General features: G+C 38.8%; 1 protein-coding gene across 3 annotated transcripts in view; it reads left to right on the forward strand.

The window, feature by feature from the left end:
- The window catches only part of srrm3 (serine/arginine repetitive matrix 3), a 124295-nt gene that overhangs the window by 59090 nt on the left and 48481 nt on the right, over window positions 1–16724 (forward strand). The window lies entirely within an intron of this gene.

Consider the following 16724-nt stretch of genomic DNA (forward strand, 5'->3'; position numbering starts at 1 on the left):
AGTGTTGGTTATTTTGCAAATGATGAGGTTCTGGGACATCGAGTAGAGATGGATCTAGAAGGTCCTGGTAGCTTCTGAAACACAAAAAAGTGTGTATTTAAAAGGTGCATTACTCACAGAGATCAGTGGTAGCTATGTTGACAAGGTTTTTATGCAAGGAACACTTTAGTAGTGCTTGAAAAACAGCTTCTTGGCTAAAGTATGAGTTATGAATTGGTGTCATGAGCCAGTTGTATTAGTCATTGTTATGAAGCTCTTTTTATGGATTAACAGTTTATGTACCTGTTTTATTAATTCAATGTTTATGTATTAGCCACAGATACATAGACAGAGTCATAGAAATTACAAGGAACAGTGTGATGTTATATATTTATGTATTCACACCCAAACACAACCTATCTTCCGAGAAGTTGAAGGTGGGCTTGACTCTGGGTGCATCCATCACTGCCATGGCAAGGGGTTCATTGAAAACCGCACACGGTTTTAGGCAAATTCCCAGTATTTGGTTTAAGGGATATCTGGGTGTCATACATATACAAGTTTGTGGACACCTAGTCATCTGTGTTAATAGAGAACTTACGCATAGCCCCTACTCTTCTGGGGAGGCTTTACACTATTTGTTGGAATGTTGTTGTGAGGATTTGATTGCATTCGACCATAAGGAATTAGTGAGGTCAGGTACTGATGTTGGATGATCAGTTTTGGATCACTTAAACTCATCCCAAAGGTACTGCATGGAGCTCTATCACTCCAGAGAAGGTGGTTCAACTGCTCCACAGCCCAGTGCTGGAGGGCTTTGTACCCCTTTAGCCAATGTCGGCATTGGGCGTTTTAGCATAAAAGCCAGCATTTTACAGGCTTTGAATACTTGTTGATGGCTACTTGAATACTTGTTTTCAGAATCACCCTTTAAAGAAATAAGATTTCAGGTTTTTCCAGTTGTCTGTCACCCACACCAGCTGCACTGCGTGTTGCGTCTTACATCCATCAAAACACAAGCCATTTGAGTTAAGTGTAGATCCAGTCAAATTACGTCCTCAATTTTTATAACAGGGATCAAAACTCTTATCCACATCTGGCTGTTATGGCTGCAGTTACACTGAACATATATTAGCCTTGTCATACTGAAAATAAGGTAATTATTTATGGAAACTTTCAAAATAAAACCAGGATAAGGCATGAGAGGCTGAGAGTGCATATCTGCAGCCAGACTCTATAGAAAAGATTGTTATATGAAATTGTAAAGTTGCTTGATACGTGGTTGTATGATAATTTTGAGATATGATTTTGGTCTAATAGGTATTTTTTTAAAGCCTTTCATGGTAACATGATAAATGCAGGGTTTTGTAAGGCAAAACAGTCCTAGTTTCACCAATCTCTGCTTTACATATAACCATTTCCATATTACCATTTCACGTCAAACCACTCGGACGTGTGCAGAAATTCAGAAAAATTGGTGTCATTCCCCGACCAACAGTGGTTCCAAAATCATATTCTTCATAACTTTCATATTTCATAAGCTACAGTCAAAATGTGGGTGTCGTATGAGGCTGTGACTGTCTTCTTTCCAGTCAAATAGATGGTGGTGTCATTTTAAACCCTTATAATAGAAGAAGCTGAACTCACAATTTATTTTGTTTTCTGAAAGTCGTCCCATTTTTCCGCAAATCTGGGCTAGAAACTATAAACAGATGGCGTCTCATCAGTGATCTGCTCTTTAAAAATTATTTTTAGAAATAAGCAGTAAATTGTAAGCATATAGCAGTATGTGTGATCATAAAACACGTTTTTCTGTTAATTTGAGGGAGCTTAAAAATAAAAATATAAATAAAATTAAAAATGACATTTATTTCATGCAGTTACTGAATAATTTGCCTTGATTACATGATTTGGTCATGTAAATTCAGATGGACAAACCAAAATATACCCTGGAGAATAATCAGGTGTGCTCTACTGGACTGAAAGCCTGCAGTCACACAGCTCCTTTATGAAGACGATAAGCAGACTGTTCTGCAGTGTTCTATGTTAAACTATGTTTAACTATGTTAAAAATAATAATTTCCTAAAATATGATGATCTCGCTGCGGCTGCAGAGCGTCCTCTGCCCTGTAACAGCATATATAAATGACTCTGATGCAGCTGTAAAAGTTTTCTTTATCTAAACAGATCCACAGTTTGTGCTGTCACGTTTTAAACCTGCTAAACTATTTAATTAGAAAAGAAAGCAGAAAAAAGAACCAAAGCAGTTACATGACAAAGGCAGATGCAGTGTCAACTGGGTGTGGTGGTACTTATAAAATGATCACTGTGCTTACAAATTTGGGATGATTCATCAGGCTTGTTTTGTCTCCATGGTATAGCAGACTCTTCTCACAGATTTTGCACTGAGAATTTTCCTTATCGACTGAGAATTTTAATGCAGTTTGATTTCTGAGGCTTCTCTTCTGTTGCACGGCTTTTTAAAATGTGGTGAACAAAAACTATAATTTGTTCATTTCTTAAAGGGCCCATAGCCTACATTTTACATCTTATATTTCTATTTACATTTACATCTTATATTTAGTTTTCCCCCTTAGGTCCACCTATAATGTTTATGTGGTTTTGTGTAGCAAAACAACCTAAATTAAGTTTTACGTCACCCTTTTTTCAACCTCTTCCTTTGTCCATTAGAATTAAACATGGAGTTTTTGTTACTGTACCTTTAAGATTGAATTATGTTAATGAGCTCGGTCCTGATTGACAGCCCTGAATTGTGTCTCATTCATAAAGCAGTCCAGTCTGAATTGTCAGGGCTAAACTGCTGTAGGCTGATTGAGAGAATGTATGTAAATGAGCTAGTTTTTGTGACATCGCAGAAATTCAAAGAATTCAAGATAGGCTGTTTTTTTTTTTTTCATATATGGAAGTGAACTGTATGATTTGTAACTTTTACTAGGTATATACACTGCATCAAAATCTTTGCTTGCAAAAAAAATGAGGAAAATTCTTTTTACATACTATGAGCCCTTTAACATTTGCCTCAGGTTAACAATAGCTGTTTTAAGTCCTTTGCTGATGAAATATGTTCTAGTTTAGGCTAAAGTGACTGTTACTTAAAAAAGGCATCACTTCTGAATAATTATCAGAGAAACTAAACAGAGAACTAACATAATAAATACTCAGATATTCAAATTATAGTATATTATAGTATACTTAGTATATACAGATTACTGCATACATTACAACTGAAGTCTTACTGGTTGGCCCTAAACATTTACTATCAAAGTCATCCAATTTTTCAGTTAGTATTGATGGCCTGCTCGTTAAGCCTGCACCTGTTGTTAGAAATCTTGGTGTTTTACTCGACCCATCACTTAATTTTGATCTGCATATCAGGTTCCTCACTAAGACTGCATTCTTTCATTTACGTTACATTGCTCGTCTTCGACCGTTCCTGACCGATAAGGATGCCAAAACTCTGGTTCATGCCTTCATTATGTCCCGTATTGGCTACTGTAACTCCCTCTTTGTTGGTCTCCCTGTAAAATCTATACAAAAGCTGCAGTACATTCAGAACTCTGTGGCTGGAGTTCTCACCCATACCAAGCTCACATCACCCCCGTTCTCTCTCAGCTACACTGGCTGCCGGTCCCGTCCCGTATAAAGTTTAAAATTTTACTAGTCACTTTCAAAGCTTTACATAACCTCACTCCCCCCTACCTCAGAGAACTGCTGACCTCTTACACTCCCTCTCGCTCTGTCAGGTCTTCTTGCAATAACTTACTTGCTGTCCCACGCACCAGACTTTCCACTTTGGGAGGGAGGTCCTTCAGTGCCATGGCCCCCAAACTCTGGAATTCTCTTCCTCAATCCCTCCGGGACTGCTCTTCTTTTTCCTGTTTTAAATCTGACTTAAAGACTTTTCTCTTTAATACATATTTTTCTTCCTCCTCCCCTGCATAGTTTTTTATTGATTTATTTATTTATTCCCCCCATGCTATGTGAAGCGACCTTGGGTTTGTGAAAGGCGCTAAATAAATGTACCATTATTATTATTATTATTATTATTATTATTATTATTAATGTCATATGTGAGTTTCCAAATCTGTTAAAAAAGGTGTCGGTTCCAAACTGGAAGCTAATCCTGGCACAAGTTAAGCTCGGCGCATGTGAAAGAAGATACTGTTGCTCAGGATTGAGGTGAAGCCTTTAATTTCATGAGTTAGTCTCTAATGCGTGTCTATATGGAAGGCGCAGAGGTTATTATCCATTATGAAATATAATAGCTAGGGGAAAGTGTGAAGTTGTATGCTCTCTGTCTCACGCTTTCACTCTCTCTTTATTAGCATGCCATTAGCCGCAGCAGAACGGCAGTGTGTGTGCAGAGGCGTTTGTTAGGCTTCTAATCCCTGTCACTGCACAGCCTGCTGTTCAGTCAGATGCCACACGTCCCTGCAGGCCTCATGCTGGACGCCTCAAGGGCTTTTCACAGAAGCCTGGCGCCAAGGAGCGACTAATTAAGTGGAAGGGCCGTGACCTTGTGTGTAGTGTGTATGCCGTGTAGAAGGAGCTTGATGATAAAGTGCTCAGTGTGTACACTCTACACAGTTTTTTAGTTGATGCTGAACCGCGCCGAACACAGATAAACAAACGTGCCACTGTTACGCAACGGTTCAAGTGATGGTTGTGGATGTAAAGAAGTTATTAGTATGGGATTTTTTGTTTAGATGGTCATGCACTTGACTGTGCTCCTGCCTCAAGCTCAGTTCATTACAACGCTTCACTACACACTTTTTAACATTTTTCTTTTTTTACTTCCTGTATTTTTTCTTTCACATGCTCTGTTTTCTTTGGCTGTTGGAGGAATCCATTCCGATTGAGTCGGTAACCAGTGTACACTTTTAGAAAATGCTGGTTTTAAAAGTTGGGCTGAAAAAAAATCAGGGTGGATGTGAAATGGGTGAACTGTTATACCTCTAATCTGTACAACAGTAAGGTGTTTCTGAAGTGGTGGCCACCGAGTATCTTTCCGTTTCGTCTTTTAGTAATCCACATAATCCGTCCAAAAAACCCCTTCATAACATAGCAGATGGTATGTTCCTCGTTAGATGGCCATCAGATTGATGACCATGATATGAAGCTGAATGTTAAAGAGGAGAGAGCGACCATCTGCCAGGGGTGCTAAACACCTCACAAAGCTCGGCCCCCTCCTGTATCGGCCTAATTGATCTCTGTTTTGAATAAAGGGAGAGTGCTAAGAGGTGAACAATAAGGGTTTAAATCTCACATTTGTTTCAGCCGCAGGTCTTCAGGAAAAAACTCCCTGCATCATGAAATCTCTTCAGTTTCACCACAAATCAATTTTGGTCCTGTTCAGAGTTATGTTTAAGAATACACTGTAGACACCTTTGAAAATAGCCTTAGACTTTTATTTTGGACAAATAATGAGTTCATTTACAATTGAATTACATAACATGGTGTCAGTGAGGGTCTCTGAGCTATCTTAGTGTTACCTCTCAGTGATAGATGGGGGTGGTGGGAGAGGGAAGTGAATCATGGTATCATTGGTTTTACACACTTCTATAACCTAAGAATAGCTTAACCTGTTTGCATTGAAATCCCTGTAGTGACTGAACAATAAGCCTCAGTGTGTAATAAGACTGGGATTTTGTCCCAGCCTGCTGGTGCACAGTGATGATGTAGATGTACAGTTTCAGATGTAGAGAATACTGATATCATCAAGCAGTGTCTGACAGGCATGCACACCAGTACATAGACCTGAATTAAAGCAAGAACATTTGGTCTCTTGGGATAATGATAGATTTTAGCCTTGTTTTTCTTTATATTGAAAACATTTAAACTTACTTCAGTTGCTACATATGATTCTTATCATTAAATATAATTTGAATAACGAATTATATAATAGTAAGTAGTAATTATTTATAGTAAATAAACAAAAATAGGCTTTATATGTATAAAGTTGGTCAGCTCCTGTTTTGACCAATCAGTGCTTCATTAAATTGTGCTCATGATGTAATTGATGATAGTAACAAGACTCTCTGGTGGCTGTGAAGGTGTCAAGGAAAAATATGGAAATTCTTGTTACTTTTTATCGTTAATGTTATAACGAAAGGCTTTATATATATATTTTGTCACAAAAGCTCCAAATTGGTATATTTCCAAAATGTTAACTTTATAGGAAAACAAAAAAAAACATTCATAGCTTGGAATTAGTAGCAGATTTTTAAAAATAAACACATAAACACATAATCTAGGCCCACTTGACAATAAGACAAGAACTTCTGTGACAAAATGTTAAGTTTGTGGCGCTCTGTTTAGAAATCTGAAAATAATGTAAAAGTGGTGTAGTTTACACTCAGCCATGCATACATATGTCTTCCTACAAGTAAATAGCATTCATTTAATTGGTATGTTTTATTTGTGATTTAGAACATGGAAGGGAAAGGAGTATATACTCACCAGATAAAAAAGACTTCTGAGTTTAAAGGAATGGTTTGTCAGTAAGTGATACTTTTTTTTTTTTGATCCCACAACCGGGGAAATTCCACCTCCGCATTTAACCCATCTGTGAAGCAAAACACCACATACACACTAGTGAACACACACACTAGGGGGCAGTGAGCACACTTGCCTGGAGCGGTGGGCAGCCCTATCCACGGCGCCCGGGGAGCAATCGGGGGTTAGGTGTCTTGCTCAAGGACACCTCAGTCATGGACTGTTGGTGCTGGGGATTGAACCGGCAACCTTCCGGTCACAGGGCCAGTTCCCTAACCTCCAGCCCATGACTGCCCCCCAATAATAATTAATATCTAAATAATTATATCAGTTTTGCCCCTTACCATAAATGATCATCCATGACATGTTTTCTGTCTATAGTTTGCTCTTGTATTTTTGATTGATTAACCCAACTCTACTTTTTACACCTTTAGTAGTTGATATGGAGGAGAGTAGGACACAGTGTAAAGTAATGAGAGCGAATTGACCTGAGCTGTGGGGCTTTCCCCACGGTCGTCTGTTCGTCCACTCTGTTAGCCTGTTTCATGCTCGAGTCGACCCGTCTCTCTGCCTTTCTATTTTCTCCAGATATCACCGGTGAAGCCCTTTCAATTAGAGCTTTGACTCTTTTGAGTTAAATGAGGGAGAAAAAAGGAAGAAGAGAACAGAGCGAGGATGATTGGGATGGGTGTGAAATCTGTGTGTGGAAAAAGTTTTAGAAGCAATTAAAACACTGACTGGGAGCTTTTTTGTCTAGGCAGTGAGTCTAATCCAGCAGGTTGCCCCTCTAGCTGCATTCAAACAAGCTCCCTCCAAAAATCTGTCAAAAGCTTTTAACCCCCACACACACTCACACATACACACATGCATTGACTCCCTGTCTTGCTTGTTTGGCCCACTGAGGTTTTTCTAGGCAGATTAAACAGACAGACTGGCTGCGTGTGCTACTGGGGCATTTACTCATTCCCTCCCCAGCTGCCGCAGCACACAACACACACACACACACACACACACACACACACACACACACTCTCACAGCATATGCAGTGTGACTGCAGGCAGAGGGGATTAATTGTCAGGTGTGTTTTATGGCGTCCCCATCTTGGGAGCCAATTAGCGGAGAGGCACACTGGAGCCGGCCCATTCACTAAGCCGTACACTCACTCAGACATCTGCCGCCACTGGCTGCCCTCTCAGCTCTGCTTATCACAGTTTTTTTAATACGTGCTAAGACATTGTGGGTAGTGGTGAAGTTAACACCTCCTCTGTGTTTTTTATAATAATAATAATAATAATATTATTATTATTATTATTATAGTGCACAATTTCTTTAGTTTATTTGCTCAGATGTGCACAGTTGTTTTTTTAATTCAGCAAATAAACTGTAATTGTGCATTAAACTGTGTTTCCTGTCGAGGACGCGTGAACTTATTTTCACTTAGAACATAAAAAAAGTAATTTCACCAGGGGTGCACAAACTTTTGCACATTACTGTTTTGACACAAACCTTGTCCATTTAGGTAATTATTTTGAAATGTTTTCAAACACTTTCATGCCACCTGCCACTCACACTGTGACAAAATGTAGTGAGTACTAGGCTAATAGGAATAATAAAGTCACTTAAAATTAAATCTTATTGCACTTACATTGGAAGTTCAGAATGGAGATGAAAGGTTTTGTTCCAACAGCTATGATATGTAAGTACCTACAAGTACTGATAATATGTCCCAAAGGTATTTATATATGTAAGTACATATATGTAATAATATGACATTATTTAAACAGAACAGTACAAATGTCTTGGGAACTTCAGCAAAATGTTGAAAACCATTGATCTCAGCAGTTATGTGAGATCATCTTATGTGTTTTTTGCCAGCATAATTTGAAACTACACCTTAATTTCATTGTTTCATTATTTCAGACTGATAGCAATGGTCCAAAATTTTCAGAATAAATAATTTCTTCATTAAATTCTATTCAAAGTTCAGAACATTTTTCATTCTCCTGTAAAGTTACTATTTTGGAGACATGAAGTTTTGTTCTGACAGCACAGGTATATATGTCTATATGTAGTAATAATTATCCAGGCCTAACCTTAAACCTATCCCTAACCTTAACCAGAGCAACCAAAAAGAAATAGTTTTGCTTTTTCAGTTTTAAAAAAATGAAGTTAAGCTTTTTCTTTAAGGGGAACTGCAAAATTACTCAATAGCTCAATGGTTTGGAATCACTCAGAGTGGTTCGATGTGACATGTGCCTTTCTAGAGAAATTTACAGAGTCAGAATTGTTTACCATTATAGTACTAGGAACCAGATGTCCAAGGCTCTAAAAGCTACGCCCCGTTAAGTTGTAATTGTGATCTATTGTGGCTCCTAGGCTAAACACTCACATAAGCTAAGAGTTTTGTAGATGCAGCGCAGCACAACACCACCAACCCAAACAACATAAATCATGTGGCATGAAGAGCTATATGCAGGGCGTTGTAAGGAAAACGTAGTACCCAAAGAAACCTTAATTTAATGCTTTGATTTAGCAGTATTTTACCATTATTAAAGCTAATAAGCCACATATACTCGTTCTGGATAGCAGATAAAATGGTGATATTTGTAGTGTAGACATAACAACGTCTGGTTCCTACTGCTACAATTGTGAACAACTCTGGAAATTTCTCTGGAAAGGTGTATTTCACAACAAACCACTCTGAATGATTTTGTTTACATTTAAACCATTGAATGATTAAGTAATTTTGTAAAATTACTTTTTTTTTTAAAGTTTTGTTCCTACAAGTACTGATAATATAAATTTAAACCATTGAATGATTAAGTAATTTTGCAAATTCAGTTCCCCTTTAAAGAGCTCTACAGGTGCTCCAGGTAAGACTCCGGGTCCTGAAATGTAGGTCAGTCCCTTTTTTTTTTTTGTCCTGTCAATATAAGAAAACAAACACACTCACGACTCACACACTCAATTGATCAGTTAGGACATCATGGAAGAGGTGTGATTGATTCATTGAAGTGAGTCTGAATCCCTGTTACATTAGCCAGAGATAAATAATGTTCAGAGTCTATCTGTTAGAACTGAACGTGTCAATTACGCTGGCGTCATTCCAGCTCACAAACTAACACTGGCAGGCACATGAATTTATCAAGCTTTGAAATGAATTTCACAGTCAGTCAAAGTCCAAAGTGTTGTCAATTAGTCAATCACTGGAAGCTTTAATGTTGTAATTTGGCAAAAATCATATTTACAGAATTCTTCCCTTACTTCAAATGTACTCTACTGGCCAATTCATGTTTAGTTCTTTAGTTTTTCTGTGGATTTGCGAGGCTAGAAACGTTAGCTTATACCCCCTTAGTTAGCATCTGGCAAACCCAAATGATCACACATGCCACAAATAGACTTGTGTATGTGGTTTCTGACACTGCATGATATACTGTTACCTATGAGATTAAACAGTATTAACAGTTGTATAGTTAGAAAACAGTAACAGCAGCCATTTGGAAGCCAAAGTGTTGCTCTGCTCTCTAATTATAATGTCAGCAACCACATAAGGCATCCTGTTTGAGTCTACATTAGCATCATAGCTTTAGAATAAAGCTAAAAAGGCAAACTTTAGGTAGATGGCTGAGGTATATTTGGCTTACATGGAAAAACTGTGTGAATTTGATTTTGCTTTAACCGATTGCTTCAATATATGTATAACAACATGCTTGTATAAAATAAACCAGGCTTGTCAAACTGAGGACCTTCCGGGACAAAGTGCTGCAGAGATCAGCATTTACCCTCATCTATCAAAGTGCTGAATTCAGTTCATGAAGGCCTTGCTAAAGAGCTGATGAGCTGAATCAGGTGTGTTTAATGAGGCAGTGAGCTGAAGTCTGTAGGGTTTGGCCTGCAAGGACTGGAACCTGACACATGTGGAATAAATCATACATAGTGCTTTATTTTGAACATTTTTATTTTATATGTATTAACAGTTTTATGTTAGTGTGTTGGCTTAACTATTTCCAAACCTCTCATTGAGGAAGCATATTATTAGTATTAGTGTTGTTATTGTATGCTTTTCATCCAGTACATTTGAATGGTGAATGTAACACATGCCTATGATGGCTTGGGGCATCAGGAGAAGTCTGGAAACAAAACCTAACAAGCTCGCAAGAAATCAAGTACTTTTTCAGAAAAACTTTTATTGAATTCAGAACCATTAGCCAACTGTGTTTGCAGTTTGTTAGACCTCCGCATTTAACCCATCTGTGCAGTAAACACCCACATACATGCACACTAATGAGCACACATACCAGGGGGCAGTGAACACACTTGCCCGGAGCGGTGGGCAGCTCTATCCATGGCGCCTGGGCCGCATTTGGGGGCACTTCAGTCATGTACTGTCGGTTGAGGGGATTGAACCAGAGAACTTCCGGTCATAAGGCTGGTTCCCTAACCTCCAGACCATGAGTGCCCCAACTTTTACTTTTAATGTTCTGTTTATTTGCATCGATTAAAGTATTTTCAAGAGTTTTACACTTGTAAATGCACTCACTGCCCAGATCAACAGTTTTACATAATGTGATTAGGTGCCTAAAACCTTAGCATAGTACATTATTTAAGGAGTTTTGGTCCAGCAAAGCACGCAAGCACACACACACCATGAGTAAATTTCTTCACTTTAATGCCATTAGGAATGGTTAGTCTGGGCAATCAAAGTGCCATGGGCTCAATAAAAGAGAGAGGCGGGCCATTGATTTTCCCAGAAGGCATTTGGTAAGGGGGAGGGTCTGGTCTCCATGGTGCTTTCTAATTGGCTCAGTCACTCGCTGTAATTGAACTCATCCGTCTTAGCTGACGTTGAAGAAATACACAGCGACGGAAAGAGGATGCAACATGGACACAAAATGTGTGTGTGTGTGTGTGTGTGTGTGTTTGTGTGTGTGTGTTTAGTCCTACTAAAGACCCGGCAGACTCATCTGGAAGTACGTGAGGTGCAGATAACTGTGCCCTGAGGTGGATACTTCCGACATTAAAGTGCTGCATGTGTGTTTGTCTCTCTCTCTCTCCTTCTCTCTCTCTCTGTCATTCTCTCCCTCCCTCTTTTTTTTTACTATGTCCTCATTCTTTCTGTCTCTTTTTCTTTTTTTCCTTTTCATTTTATGTGCCCCTCTGTCTTCTCTCTTTCCCCCTCTCTCTCTCCCAGCTACTTTCTGTCATTCCACTTTCTCTGTCATCCTTTTCTGTCCCTTCTTTCTGTCTCTTGTTCTGTTTTTCTTATTTTATCTTTTCGTTTCTTCTTTTAGTCACTCTTTTATTGTGTCTCATTCTTTTTCTTTCTTTCACTTCTCTTCCTCTTTCTTTCTTTCCCTTCTTTCTTCAATTCTCTCTCATTCTCTCTCTCTCTCTCTCTCTCTCTCTCGCTCGTCTTTCACAGCAGTCTTATCAGCACTTCTCTCTTTAATTCAGCTCCATTCATCTCTTTGTGTTTGTGAGTTAGTCAGGTTAAGGGAAAATGCTGAGTGCAGCATTTTGTGAGACCGACCCACAGTTCTGCTTTCTAGGCCAATTACACAGACTGGAAAGTATACACACATACACACACACACACACACACACACACATGCACACACTGCTCTCCTTGCTCCATATGACAAATGCACATCCTCCTGTCTTTACAAACAGACATACACAGGATGAATGATTAAACAAAAGAGCTTTATTGGAGCACTAGGTGCAGTTTGCTCTTGTTCTATACAGTACTGTGCAAAAGCCTCACAGCCACAGGGTAAAAAAGACATTACGTCTTGCCCAATACCCCTGGACACAGCATTTGACAATTTAGCCACTAAAAATGCAGCACCTCTGGACTTTTTTGGTGTTCTTTTTACTGTTTAACCCTTTACAGTTTGGGCCTAAATGTGATTGGCTTTGGGCGTGTCTGTATACTTTTGATTGGACATGGTGATATATCACATATCACATTGGACATGGTGATATTTCCAGGTGGTCTATATGCTCTTCTTCAACATCAACTCAGCTTTCAGTCATAACAGTTATACCAGTTTAAAACAATAATAATATCATTATTTTTGGGCTGAAATTTACTTCTAGATAAAACCGACACAGCCACACTATAAAGATGTCTTGGCAGATGTCATATGCTGTCATGAGATGCCATGACAGGTTTTGTTGTTTGTTCAGTAATATGAAAGTGTCATGTTACCAAGAAAGGCATGTGTTTCTCCTTGTAAATGATCAGATCAAGTTTATCTAGACCATATTTAGCTATCAACTTGCCATTAATGCCTCTAGCCTCACATACACGCTTCTGCTGCAGCAATATGTGTTGTTTGAAAGTTGTATTTGGTAGTGTTTTCTAGCCAGAAACCGTGGGCTTGATGCTGGCAGCATGTGGGAAAAAGTCCTGATGCTCTTGGCCAGTAAAAAGGACTATATTGATCAGCATAGGCGCATACTGCAAACTCTCGTTCAACAATCAACGCCAACCACTAATGCGGTTTTCTGGGGGAACGCTGTGAGGATAGTCCTCTGTCCTCTGAATATAAAGTATAGACTTTTTAATAAAAGGAGTTTTACCGGACTTGTTTGTATGCAGGTATGGATGAGATAAAACTTGCCTCCTACCTCTTCATCACATCAAACTAGCTCAGTAATACATTCCCTGGCTTATTGTACAAGATAGATAAACACCCAACCCAGCCCCCCCCCCCCCCCAATACACATGCGCACTCACACTCATCCAGTCCTGCTATTTGCTGCTGGTGAGGGTCCTCTGCAGCGTGGCTGATAAAGCCTGTTATTGTTGTGATGCTTCCCTCGTAACAGGCAACAGTGAACACACAATGGTTGCCCTTGGTTACTCTGATCCCTCTGGCTGCTCACAGGTGTGGCTAATGGCAGCCGACTGGAAGCATGCAGGGCAAATTTTCTGCACAGATGTCCCAGTCTGATCTGTAAGATCGGTATCGGAGCTGATCGAGGCATGCTTAATGAATTAGTATTGGCTATATTACCTTTAGAAGAGTTATTATTAATTATTATTAATTAACTGTGATAGCTATAATTAATTATGATTAAATAATGTGCATTTCCGAATAAACAAAATAATAAACAGTACAAAATAAGCAAATATAAAAATATATATGGAAGGAATGATTCAAATGATACAGTCACAAAATAGGAAAAGGAGGAAGGAAGGAATAAGTGACAAAATGAGAAAGAAAGAAAGAATAAAAAAGAAGGAAAAAATTAAAAGGGAGTATGTGTGTCATGTATGGTGAGTAATGAGGCTGGATGTAAGTGTGAGCCACCTTTATTAAACAAAACAAACTAATAGAAAAACTGATGCAACACAAAATAACAAACTACACGGCTTTAAATCAAGAAACACATTAAGGAAACCAAACACAGGGCAGGCACAAAACCACTACATGCAACAAAGTAACATAGACTAGAAACAATAGGGAACACCTGGGAAAGGGAGGAGACCGCGACTGCAAACAGGTGGGAATACTAATGGGAAGGCGGGGAAAAGGGCCAAGCAAAGAACACAAAAACAAAAGCACATGGCCACAACACAGGAAGACAAAGAGGAAAGCAAAGTAGTAAAAGGGAGTGAAAGAAGAAAGGAACAGAAAGAAACAAAACAAGGAAAGATGGAAAAGAAATAAATGAAACAAGAAAAAGTGACAAAGACAAAAAGGATGAAAGGAAAGAAGGATGGCAGGAAAAAAGAAAAAGGAAGAATGAACAGAAGAAAGAATGAACAGAAGAAAAAAGAAACAAAGGAAGAAAAAAGACAGAAAGAACGAATAGAGAAAGATAAAGAAAAACAGATGAAAAGCTATCAGCTTATGTTATGAGATTCGCTCACTGTACCAAAGGCGGGACTTTACTTATAAACAGATGTCCTGCTGAGCATCATGAGGTTTCTCATTCATATTTCAGTGACCCGTCTCCTCCTTTATAACATCTCTTGCTTCAGCTGCTCTGTTACAAATGGTTTTATTACACAATCCTATAACCAAAGAATAGCTCAACCAGTTTGCATTGAAGTCCCTGTACTTACAGGGTATTAAGCCTTAATATGTAATACCCCTGGAATTTTGAGAATGATTGAAAGAAAGAATAAGGATGGAAGCAGAACAGAAAGAAAGATAGAAAAAAGAAATGAAAATGATGAAAGGTAGTCATCTTATAGTGTTAGGCTTCAAAAAATTGAAATGAGTTAAGTTTAATAAAGCCTCATGATGTAAAGGTGTTTTTCCTTTTGAGTCTTGGTTCCTCTCAGTGGTTCTCTCACATGCTCTTAGGCTGTTTTTCCTGATACGTTTGCTGTTCCCTATTAACAGAAACTAAAAGTAACTACTATGAAACAACTATATCAGTTATGTACACTGAAGTATGGATCCACATACAGGCCCTCAGAGGTAAAGGTGTACCCCCTTCTCTCTCTCTCTCGCTCTCTCTCTTCCAGTGTTTTTCACTTGTAATCGCTCTGGTTCATGAAGGTTAGTGCATGTATGATAATATTGTATGAACACTGAGTGACTGTCAGCACTCTCCTGCCCTCTCTAGCCCCACAGATGGCCAAAAGGCCGGGAAATTGCATTATAGCAGGGGCAGACGGTGTGACAAGGTTTTGGCAGCCCACCACACGACCCAGGCCACGCTGCAGTGAGCTCATTTTCTACTGAAGGCATGCTAAACTAAACAGGAAAGGTCTCTGTTTGATATCAGAAAGCCTAGCAGGCCGATGGCCCACCATGTTTACAAGCGTTTTTTCAGCACGTCCTGTTCTGGGGGAGTGCCACGCTAGAAAATTGTTTTTCTTCTATTTTGCATAATTAAATAGAAGGGATACGAGAGGTGGGCATGAATCAGTACTCTGAGATGTGTGTGTCAGGGGGGTGGGAGTGGTGGGGGCTTTGGTGATAATATTGTGTTACGTAAAATGAATAAACACCATAATATCAGTTTAAGTAATTATGTAAGACGTTGGGGCATAGTGTCAGTTTCAGCACCGCAACTCAGTGGACAGCTCCTCCCTCCAGTCATATTCTACTGCCTCAGCTTCAAGCAACACTGTTTGACGTGTTCTTGTAGATTTCGGTAAACAAGAGTCCCTCATTAAGTATTTTTCTTTCTGATTTAGCCTATTAATAGTAAATAATTAAAGGATTCATTCATTTAATTGAAATTAATTATTTATACTTTATCAGTGTATAATTTATATAATAAATTATAAATCAGTGTCGTATCAGTGCAGTATTCAGTAATTGGCCAATAATAGTACTGAACTTCAGAAGTCAAGGTGTGTTACTACTGTTTTGCTTTACTGTTTAAATGTAAAGCATTACATAATAATTGATTAATTGACATACAATTTACTTTCTGCGCTGCTTTGTTTAATGGCATTGAAGTTTGGGCTCCCTAGTGGCATAACTGTCTAAGCATTGGCTCTATCATCTGGAGATCATGAGTTCGATCCCTGGTGAAGCTACAGCCAACCATAGCCAGGAGTCCAAGCCTTGCTCTCTCTGGGTGGGTGGGTAGGATAATTATGCTGAACAATTAGTGGAAAAACTGACAAGATATTTTTCACATTACGAATAGAAATTATTATGTATTTATTATTGATCATCGTTAGAATTTCAGTCATAAACTAAAATAGATATTTTACTGCCCTATTTCTAGATCACTGATGCAGGTATCATCACTAATTCACTTCCTTCCAAGATTCACATCAGACAGCGCAATGGATTACACCACCCCATGTGCGAGAGTACTTGTCCATGATGGGTATATACATTTTGTATATCAAAAAGAGAATGCTACAAAATGAGTAGTCCAGTAGAACACCACAGTAAGAGTCCTTTTGCAAGACATCACTGTTACGTTCACCTGCTATTGTAAATGGCTTTAGATAGTGTTGTAGTCAAGGCCACTAGAGGTGAGTTTGAGTCAAAACTGAGACCTGAACATCAAGTCCATGTCAAGACCAAGACTACTCTGTAGTAGTCCCATCAGCCACAATGGAAAAGTCATGGAAAGAATCAAAATAGATGCACAACCAGAAGCAAATTTTATTTAAACACACACAGCAGTGGTTTTCAGCCTGTGGCCATGGTGGTACTGTAATGGCAAAAATGTGTTACAAAAGCTTTGCTTGTTTGTGTGGGTCGTGAGGTGCAAAGGTTTAGGAACTCTGTTTATTCTG

This window comes from Pygocentrus nattereri, chromosome 23, assembly GCF_015220715.1.
Source record: "Pygocentrus nattereri isolate fPygNat1 chromosome 23, fPygNat1.pri, whole genome shotgun sequence".
Lineage (NCBI taxonomy): Eukaryota > Metazoa > Chordata > Actinopteri > Characiformes > Serrasalmidae > Pygocentrus > Pygocentrus nattereri.